We start from the raw sequence: 11,499 nt of genomic DNA, 5'->3' as shown, positions 1-11,499 counted from the left end.
GGCAGAGTTGAGCAGAGGGTGTTGCGATGGTTTGGGCATATGGAGAGAATGGATAATAAGCGATTGGTGAAAAAGATAACTAGATCTGATGTGAGAGGTGTAAGGCTGAGAGGAAGACCACGAATAGGATGGATGGACAGTGTGAAGAGAGCACTGGATGTGAGAGGGATGTCTGTTGAGCAAGGAAGAGTGGCTGTGCATGACAGAAGTAAATGGAGAGAAATTGTGAAAGAATAAATGATGACAGTCCTGAGGGGATATTCTCCTGCATTTGGTCTGATCAGCCAGTCAGGTCAGGTGCGGGTAAGGGGATGGGTCTGTTATGATGTGGCAGGCGTAAACCAGCTCTGCTGTCGGGCCCTGCTGCGGATGTCACTGATTACATTGCGCAGTTGACCCTTGTGCGGTGTTGTGCGGTGAGGATCTGTCCCTTCTCCCCTTTGGGGGTAAGATGCGAATTAATGTGTTTGAATGGATGAGTAAATGGGGCGTGTGTCGTCCTGTCTTGGCTACCTCCCTTTCCTTGGGGGAAGCAGCCTAGATATATTGATAGATAAATAGTGTTTCATTAACTACAGCTTAAAGCTGAAAACAGCTAAGAATTTCATATTATCAACCTAAAGAGCCAAATGATGTGGCAACATTTTAACAAACCAGATTACACTCCTGCTTAAACCTGAATTTTTATAAATATTTTTAAAAATAATGTCTCCTCTATCCCCTCCGTAGCAGTGGGTCCGGAGTTTTAAGTGCACCCCAGGCGGACATCGGGGCTCTTTTCTGAAGTTTCGAAAATTATTATTTTTTTCTTGCCATATTGAAGAGAAAGTTCAGACGCACATAACAGTGCAAATCCCAGCTTCCTAGACCCATTCTGTGGCTTGCAATGGAGCGCAAAAATTGCAGAAATATTGGCAACCGATATCCGCCGCCGTGAGGTGCTGCCACACTGCAAATCGCATGTGTTATCGTTTTTTTTTTTTTTTTAAATCCCCCAAAACAATGTGATTGGCTCGACAAAAAATTATTTTGAATATTTTTTCAACTTTTTGATATAAAATATGTTTACGGTAATGTTGAGTTATTTTTTACAGTATCATTGTGCCCATGCTTGGACAAGGGAGTGAATGGGTTGAATTTTCCGTCGTGAATGAGAAAATTGCCTATCCCCTAAGGCCAGGCTCTCCCACGGAGGATGAAAGTGGAGGGTCGGGTGGATATGCACCTGGTCAGATCTGATTAGGAATGGGGGAGTTGAGTTGCAGCTTGCTGCTCCCACACCAAGTGCATGGCTAAAAATAGAATCGTAATGCAGTTTCAGAACTACGAATAATTCTGATTATAACAAATAGAGAGACAAAGCAGAAATACATACGTTTACAGACAGGGGAAATCGTATTTTTTCTGTAATAACACGTTCACGTTTCTCTATCATTTTACCTTTTTATTTTCGCAATATATGTTGCTGTGTGTCTGTCGTGAGTGTGGGAAAGTATGATATTTTCTGCCTGGGTAAGGGAAAAGGGTACAGCTGGATATTTCCCAACACTTTACACGGTCAGAATTGCGAGACGACCTGTCATTCGCACCTCGCACGAGCTGATCAGCAGGAAGAGAAGGGGGTTCTTTCCACCCACGAAAGCATCACGTGAACACAGAAAACTTTCCGGTTATGCTTGTAAAAGGCAAAGAGTATGTAAAATGATTCTAAACAGTGCAACAAACCTGAGCAATTAAGTAAAACTACCAAACAAAAATTAATTTTGCTTTTTTCATCTCATTTTTTTTTCTGCCTGTGTTTATTTATAATCGTAAACAGGGTGGTTGTGTGTGTTTCGCAAGGGAGGAGAAAGATGATATTTTTTGTCTGGGTCAAGCTAATGGGTGTAACTATTTGTGTTTAGGCATGGCCACGAGCAAAAAGTCGTACATCCACTCCTCACAGCAACAAGTGGTGAACTGACAAATGAGGTGCATGAAAGCTTGAAGTGAAGGTCAGTCTCATGTCCTAGATGTTCGTTAACTTCCCGAAAGTTTTCATAGTTTTCTACAAGTCGCACTGCATCGATTGATCCAAACCAGTACAACAAACCTGAGCAAACAGGTAAAGATACCAAGACAAAAATGTATTTTTCTCTTATTATCATGTCTTTTTTGTGCCTGGGTCGAGATAATGGCGTAGTTGTGCTTGTTTAGGCATGGCCAGGAGTGAAAAAATCGAAAATCCACTCATCACAGCAGCAGGCTCTGAACTGCTTGATGAGTCCTATGGGAGTGTAGTGTGGGTCAGTCTGAAGATGTTCAGAACATTGGTTCACTCCCCAAAAATTTTCACCGTTTTTTATAGGCCGCGCTCAAATGACGCCTGCGGCCATTTATTGGCTAAACATCATTCAAAGCCGGTGGCCATGGAGGGGTTAAGAACTTATGTAGACTTTATGTTATTGAATAAAACTGGATGAAAATAAAATAGCTTGTTAAACTATGAGTGATGGAACTCTTGAAAATAACCATACAGGTTCTCCCGGTGTCACCAAATTGATCGCCAAAAATATTAAATATTGTCAGCAGTATTTGATGGAGTAAAATATATGAATGGACGGTATATAGTTGTCACGAATCAAGTTCGCGACATTTCCCTTTTGTGAGAAGCCACGAACTATTAGTGGAAAACTCACTGTTTATCGTTCAGTTAACCGCTCATTCGGACGGAAGCTTTGTCAAATCAATTTTTCATTGTCATACGTGATCGTCTCTGTGTGAGACATTAGCGCTTCCGCTGAGCGATTTGTTTTGGGCGCGTTTTGCTCACTCGACCGTTAAAAATGCGGCCTAGTGCTCCGCTTTTCTTTCCCACGACTTAGTCAGTCCAGTGTTTGCTCTGACGGAGGAAGGATCTGTGCTCCAACAAGTGAGAAGTCAGCCAGGCTCTACTTAGACCACAGTCTCCAGTGCTCCTACCTTGAATTGGGTGATACAAAGCATTCATCGACCAGTATTTCATTTTTGTATTTTCCTAGTCTTAAGAGTTTAATTAAGGTGTTTTTTTTTTTTCCTAGGCGTAAGTATTTAGCTTTTGCGTGAGTGAGTGAGTGCGATCTCATTAATTTGATTTTGAATTGTAACGTTAAATTTATTTTTGTAATCAATAAATTTAACAGTTCTTTTTCTTGAGCTTAATGTAATGTAAACTCTTGTTTCATTTCTCCATAATTAAGCTTATTTTCCATATAGCTCCTAGCTTGCATAAACGTTTGCCTTTCATAACTGGTACTTAGACCAGTCTTGTATTAAACTTAAAATCCGTTGTGCCTTCTAGGAGTTAAGCATCAGCAAGAACCTGATGTTAGTATTAGTTATTTATTGTCAGGGGTGAAGTAACTTTCTCCAGAGGCTACAGTACTAATGAACAGCAATTGAGTGATTAGTCTCTGCTGTGTACTGTCGAGAAAGTTTATAAATTCTCGTTCTTAGAGAATCGTTGCTTGATTTAGCAAGACAATCATTGTCCCTGCTCTTTAATATCAATTAAATAACATTTAAGCATTAATTTTTTTAAAAACACCGTGATTATTTAAAAAAAAACCGTGACAATTGGCGACCTCATTCCAGGATATTAACTCCTAGCTCTAAAGCTATTCACGAGATAGTGCTCACTCGTTCATATTTAGGTATTTGTAATTAAAGTTTATAGGCACAAGCTTACTGGTGTTTACCGTTAATTTAGCAAGTGAATTTTTGCTTTATTAATCCATAGAGTACTTAACTCTATTTAGTACTTTATTTTTGGTAACGCCAGACGATTTTATTCGCTCCTGGGTAGCCGCCGTACCCATTGTGTTAATTATTGAGAGTTCTTAGTTATTTGCATTTTTGCTTTAATCTTTGCCAGTTAACTAGATAAGACTGGTCACCACTAACTTGTGTCTGTCCTCTTTACTTGTGTTTATTAGTATTCGTTTGCGAAGCAGTCAGTATTCAGTTTCGGTTTGCTGAATAAATTAGCGCCATGGCTACCACCATATTTTTACAGGAAGCCAAAGATATGGGTCTTACAGACCCATCCGAAATTAAAGAGTATATACTCTCATGGCATAATCAGGAGCAGCAGCGCGAGAATGATGCCCGTGAAGAGCGTAAGATTCAGCGCGAATACGAGCGAGAACAGCGTGAGGAACGCGAAAAGGAGCGCGAACACAAGCAGAAACAACGCGAGCTCGAGTTAGAAAAAGAGCAACAACAGCGCGAACACGAGCAGAAACAATGCGAGCTCGAGTTAGAAAAAGAGCGACAACAGCATGAACACGAGCGAGAACAGCGCGAATACGAGCGTGAACAACGCGAGAGAGAACGAGAGCACGAACGTGCCGAACGTGAGGCATGTGAAAAACACGAATATGAAATGATGAAGCTCAAGTGGGATTCCTTGGCTTCAGATACATCTGGTGCAGTTGGTCAAAGCTCCACGAGCGTTCTCCCTGCACATGTCCTGGCGACCCCATTCATCAAGCTTCCTTCATACAAGGAAAGCGAGCGAATCGAGCCGTACATAGCTCGTTTTGAGGACTTGGCAGACATGTATCAACTGGATGAGGCAGCTAAGTGGCTTCGGTTTCTTAGCCTATTTGAGGGCCCTGCCCTCGATATTCTCCACAGAATTCGTGGAGACAATCTCACATATGAGATGATGAAAGCTGCACTCATTAAGGCGTATGGTCTTACAGTAGACGACGCCAAAGTTCAGTTCATGCGAGCTCGTCTCCAAGACAAGGAGACAGCTGTTCAGTTCCTTGATCGTCTCACAGCTTACTTAAATGAGTGGATGGAGAAAGATGAAACTCCTTCCACGCGTGAGGGGATAATTGACCTTATGCTGCGTACACAGCTAGAGAGGTCGTGGCCTGCTGAGCTCATAGCACAGCTTAAGATCTGCCAGGTGAAAGATGCCAGCCAAATGGCAGAAAAGGCTGACGCATTCTTTACTGCATACGGGTATCAAACTCGTAAGCAAAACACCTGGAGCAGAAAAGATACTGCCAAGTCTGGGAAGCCGTCTCAGACTGAATCCCAGCACCAAGGCCGTTCTCAGAGTAATGGTCAAGGTCCAAGCAAACCACAGAAGGACCAGGGGCAAAATACACAGCAGCCTGCTTGGAAGCGGTACAACAAGCACCCCAACCAGCAGCAGTTCCCCAAGCAGCAGCAGCAGCAATACAAGGACAAGCCACGTAACCCTCAGTCAGGTCAATTAGTGTATCGGAGGCAGGAGGCAAATGCAGCCTTCATTCCACAACAAGTACCCGGTGGTGCCATCTCTACCAGTACAGGTACTTCCCAACAGTTCACAAGTCCCCCTCCGACCATGAACTCTCCTCAGACACCTAGTTCCCAGGGCGCCACGTTTGCTGCATCGGTTGTTCCGCAGTCTCATGAATGACTGGCTGCTACCTCCTCAGACCCTTCCACCAGCAACACTGCCTTTCTTGTTCAGCCAGGGTCTGTGGGAGGTGTTTCTGTAAATGTCCTGAGGGACAATGGTTCCTCAGGTTGCTCTGTTAAGCAGAGTTTAGTTCGGCCTGATGAGTATACTGGTCGACAGATCCAAGTTAGACTTATTGATGGATCAGTGAGATTGTTCCCTGAGGCACGTATCCAGGTGGCGTCTCCATTTTCCACTGGCCTGACAGCTGCAGTTGTCATGCCAGAACCTTTATTTGACCTCATATTAGGCAACATACCTGGCATCAAAAATAGTTGCGCCGTAGATGTTGCTACTCAGACTTCGGCTGCTGCGGTAACACGAGCCATGGCCAAGGCTCCAAATCGCGTCACTCCGTTGACCATCGCAACGCCACAAGATCTGACTCATAGCCAAGATGTTGTCCAAGAGCAACAGACTGACTCGACACTTGCCTCAGTGCGCAAGAAGCTGGAGGGTAAAGTGATCAAGTATTCACGGGGAGGACAAGCCAGGTTCCTTCGTAAGCGAGGACGGCTGTACCGTGAGTCACAGACACCCCAGGGTGAGGTTCGACTGCAGTTTGTCGTTCCTGCAAAGTATCGCTGAGCAGTGTTTGAATTAGGTCATTGTTCAGTGATGGGAGGTCACATGGGTCAAAAGAAGACCTCTGACTGCATCCATGCTGACTTTTTCTGGCCAGGAATGGGACGGGAAATAACGAGGCTTGTACGTTCCTGTGATGTGTGTCAGCGTACCACTGACCGGGGACGTGTCCGTCCTGCGCCATTGAAGCCAATGCCCATAATCTCTGAACCGTTCGAGAGAGTAGCAGTTGACATAGTTTGGCCAATCTCCCCTAGGGCTAGTGATGGATCAAAGTATATCCTCACTATAGTTGATTTCAGCACACGGTGGCCTGAAGCCGTGGCCCTTAAGAATATAGAGGCCGTCACTGTTGCTGAGGCATTAATTGAAGTGTTCTGTCGTGTAGGTATCCCTAAGGAGGTCTTAAGCGACCGGGGTTCGCAGTTCACTTCAGCAATGATGAACGAAGCGTTCAGGTTGCTGTCCATCTGAGGCTTACGAACTACATCGTATCATCCCATGTGTAATGGGTTGTGTGAGAGGTTCAATGGAACTCTCAAGATGTTGAGGCGCATGACCGCTGAACAGCCAAAGAAATGGCTGCGGTTCATTGCTCCTCTTCTATTTGCTTATCGAGAAGCCTCACAGCATTCATTGAAATTCTCACCCTTTGAACTGGTGTATGGGAGGTCGGTCCGGGGCCCACTTCAAGTCCTTCGTGAGTTATGGGACGATGAAGAACCCGACCCTGAAGTCAAGACCACCTACACCTACGTCCTTGATTTGGCTGACCGCCTCCAGTCGACGTGCAAGTTAGCTAAGGAAGAACTGATCAAGGCGCGTGAAGTTCAAAAGGCTTATTACGATAAGAAGGCAAAGCTTTGGAAGTTTAGTCCAGGCGATAAATGCTTGGTATTACTCCCCACTGCCCAGAACAAGTTGTTGGCTCAGTGGAAGGGTCCATTCGATGTAGTAGAGCGCATTTCAGACCTCAACTACATAATACAGATGGGGAATCTTCGTAAAAGGTTCCACATTAACATGTTGAAGGCTTATCATGAGTCAGACCCCGAGGAGACTGGCCTACGAGTAGCTGATGATAGTGACCAGCCACTGGAAGAAACCGGGGCAGCTGCGGTGATCCCAGCTGATGACCATGATGACGAGCCCTTAACCACTCAGTCCCATCAGGAAGAGACTGTCAGAGATGTTTTACTTAACCCTGACTTAGCAGTAGGAGACCAAAATGCCTTATGGTCACTGCTCTGTCAGTATGCTGATGTCTTCTCAGACCAACCTAGACTTGCAAAGGTTGCGTGTCATAAAATTGAGTTGACTAGCAATGCTCCTATAAAGGTTAAGCCATATCCGATTCCCATGTGACTACAGGGTGCAGTAGATAAGGAAATTGCTGACATGGAGACTGCAGGCATTATTGAAAAGTCCTCATCTTACTGTAGTCCGATGGTAGTAGTCCGCAAGAAAGATGGTGGAGTCAGGATTTGTGGCGACTATAGAAGGCTCAATGCAATCACCAAAGTGGATGCTGAGCCAATGGGTGACCATATTGCCATCTTCTCCAAGCTGGCAGGGTCACGATATTTCACGAAGCTCGACCTAGCGAAGGGATTCTTCCAGATTCCCCTTCATCCTGAGAGTCGTCAGTTCACTGCCTTTGCTACTCCTAGGGGGTTGTACCAGTATAAAGTCCTCCCATTTGGACTTACCAATTCCCCAGCAGTATTCAATCATGCCATGAGACAGGTGCTCCATGGTATTGTAGGAGTAGAGATGTTCGTTGACGATGTCCTCGTTCATTCCGCCACATTGGAGGAGCACCTCAGACTCTTGGAAATTGTCTTCAGTAGACTTCAGAGTTTCAACATGACTGTGAAGCCTAGCAAATGCAAGATTGCTCACAGTGAGGTGGAGTTCCTCGGTCATATAGTTGGCAACAGTCACTGCAGGTGTCAGGGTGACATGATCAGGAAGGTTAGAGAAGCCCCGAGACCCGTGACCAAGAAACAGGTTAGGGCATTTCTTGGCCTAGTGGGATATTATAGGAGTTTTATCCCCAACTTTGCTCTCATTGCCCAACCATTGTACGAAGTGCTACGGAAATATGCTCCAAACACCATTGAATGGGGAGAAGTGCAAGAGAGATCTTTTGCCACCCTCAAGACTATGTTGAGCAAGGAGCCTATCTTGCAGTTGCCTGATTCCAGCAAACCTTTCATACTGCGCACTGATGCTTCACAAGATGGAATAGGTGCCGTATTGATGCAGGAATCGGAAGGTGGAATCTTCCCAGTGGCATACCACAGCCGTAGGCTAAAACCCGCCGAGAGGAATTACAGTACTGTTGAGAAGGAACTCTTGGCTGTGGTTGATGGTGTTAAAAAATATTATTATTATTTATTTGGGGCATCATTCGTTCTGGAAACTGACCATATGCCACTCACTAGTCTTAGCACGACCAAGACGGCTAATGCAAGATTGACACGCTGGACACTGTATTTACAGCAGTTTAACCTTGTTGTGAGATACATCAAGGGAAGTGATAACGTAGGTGCAGACCTGATGTCTCGCCTGCTAACTGCTGACTAACATGGGCTGTTGTTGTATGCTGGGTTCTGTGATAGGTATCCTCAGAGATTTGAGTAATCCAAGGACCAGCCTGGTTCCCAGTCAGAAGTGTAGACCTGACATCTCACTTGTTGGCCCCACAGGACACAGTATGTCCAGGGCCTGTACATACACGTGTACTGTAGGTTAAGGGGGAAGTGAGAACTCTGCAGAGGCGATTTGAGGCTATGGAAGACCCGAGTTTGCACAAGGATTCTCAGCTTCCCGATACTAATATAAGTACTGTAGGTTAAGAGGGAAGTTCGAGAGAGAACTCCGCAGAGGCGACTCGAGGCTATGGAAGACCCGAGTTTGCACAAGGATTCTCAGCTCCCCGATACTAATATAAGTACTGTAGGTTAAGGGGGAAGTGAGAACTCCGCAGAGGCGACTTGAGGCTATGGAAGACCCGAGTTTGCACAAGCATTCTCAGCTCTCCGATATTAATATAAGTACTGTAGGTTAAGGCACAGGTTGAGGACCCGTGTGCAGTTCGAGGCTATGGAAGACCCGAGTTTGCACAAGGATTCTCAACTTGCCGACACTAATCGTGTGCTATAATTAATGGCGACCTCGAATGTACGAAGCTTAGGCTGTCACTTGTATTTTTCAGCTAGAGCATACTTTTCGTAGCATGTACTGATTGCTAGGCAGAGAGAGTAATTGTAACTTAATAAGAATTTTGTCTCACTGACACTTTTGATGCTCCACCTTAATTGGTTTTGCAGGTACAGCAATGGGTGTAGCAGTTTTGCTGTGCGGGCCAGCTGATCGTCTGCCGCATGCTGCCGCCTCTTCTCCTCTGCCTTCGTCGTCGCCATGTTATTATTTACTATGTCATTTTACACACAGGTACAGTTACACTACAACTGTCACACCTACACCGTGTATTACATACACCATGCTACACAACAATTAGTTGTCAGTGTAAATGTTGCGACTTTTCGCTCAGTTTGACCTGAGTACAGGATTTTCACCAGCGTCACAGAGTTTTTCCCTCAAGCTTGCTTCTATTAACGTAAATACGAGTTTTTTTTTCGCTCACTGGCGACTGCGACTTTCTCCTGTAGCAGGATAGCACACACACCAGTGTGAATCTTGTGTGACTGAGTTAGGATATGTACATTTATATATATATCCACAAATTTTTTCCCATAAGGAAAAAATTTAATTTTGTAGGGGCATAATGTCACGAATCAAATTCGCGACATTTCCCTTTTGTGAGAAGCCACGAACTATTAGTGGAAAACTCACTGTTTATCGTTCAAATTCGCGACATTTTCCTTTTGTGAGAAGCCACGAACTATTAGTGGAAAACTCACTGTTTATCGTTCAGTTAACCGCTCATTCAGACGGAAGCTTTGTCAAATCAATTTTTCATTGTCATACGTGATCGTCTCTGTGTGAGACATTAGCACTTCCGCTGAGCGATTTGTTTTGGGCGCGTTTCGCTCACTCGACCGTTAAAAATGCGGCCTAGTGCTCCGCTTTTCTTTCCCACGACTTAGTCAGTCCAGTGTTTGCTCTGACGGAGGAAGGATCTGTGCTCCAACAAGTGAGAAGTCAGCCAGGCTCTACTTAGACCACAGTCTCCAGTGCTCCTACCTTGAATTGGGTGATACAAAGCATTCATCGACCAGTATTTCATTTTTGTATTTTCCTAGTCTTAAGAGTTTAATTAAGGTGTTTTTTTTTTCCTAGGCGTAAGTATTTAGCTTTTGCGTGAGTGAGTGAGTGCGATCTCATTAATTTGATTTTGAATTGTAACGTTAAATTTATTTTTGTAATCAATAAATTTAACAGTTCTTTTTCTTGAGCTTAATGTAATGTAAACTCTTGTTTCATTTCTCCATAATTAAGCTTATTTTCCATATAGCTCCTAGCTTGCATAAACGTTTGCCTTTCATAACTGGTACTTAGACCAGTCTTGTATTAAACTTAAAATCCGTTGTGCCTTCTAGGAGTTAAGCATCAGCAAGAACCTGATATTAGTATTAGTTATTTATTGTCAGGGGTGAAGTAACTTTCTCCAGAGGCTACAGTACTAATGAACAGCAATTGAGTGATTAGTCTCTGCTGTGTACTGTCGAGAAAGTTTATAAATTCTCGTTCTTAGAGAATCGTTGCTTGATTTAGCAAGACAATCATTGTCCCTGCTCTTTAATATCAATTAAATAACATTTAAGCATTAATTTTTTAAAAAACACCGTGATTATTTAAAAAAAAACCGTGACAATAGTAATAGAATATAGATACGAACATCTGTATTCTGTAATAACAAAGGTTAGTTAAGGGAGTATATTGAGTGAAGCCTTTTATATGACAAACTCAACACCCAAAGCTAAATTCACAGCATACATTTGGACAAGTGGACAAGGTTTGCGTGGGGTGAGGGAGCGACGGAGAAAACCTTAATCCCCTGAGCTAAGCCCCCTCCCCCACTCCTCTCCCCCCCAGTTAAGTTTGCATTAAGTTTCTCACGTGAGTACGCATGCTGAGTAACCAGACTACATTATTCTCCTTTAGATTTGACCAACATGAGGGAAAAAAATAATCACAGAAGGAAATATGATAGAAACACACACACACACACACACACACACACACACACACACACACACACACACAAAGGCAAACTCAGAGAGAGAGTGCAAAGGAAAGCAAACAGTGACTGACTTTATCATTTCAACGCTGCTTGTTGCAAATAAGGCAATGGCTATACCGAACTGAAGGTATGGAGAATAAAGTAAGAAGAGAAGAGAGAAGAGAAGAGAATAGACAAGAGAAGCGAAAGGTACAAAGGAAAGCAAACAGGAACAGACTCTATG

Source organism: Coenobita brevimanus, chromosome 117 (assembly GCF_032717465.1).
Source record: "Coenobita brevimanus isolate Jiangsu-jjx chromosome 117, ASM3271746v2, whole genome shotgun sequence".
Classification (NCBI taxonomy): Eukaryota; Metazoa; Arthropoda; class Malacostraca; order Decapoda; family Coenobitidae; genus Coenobita; species Coenobita brevimanus.
The sequence above is the reverse complement of the archived record's forward strand: the minus strand, read 5'-3'. Positions refer to the sequence as shown.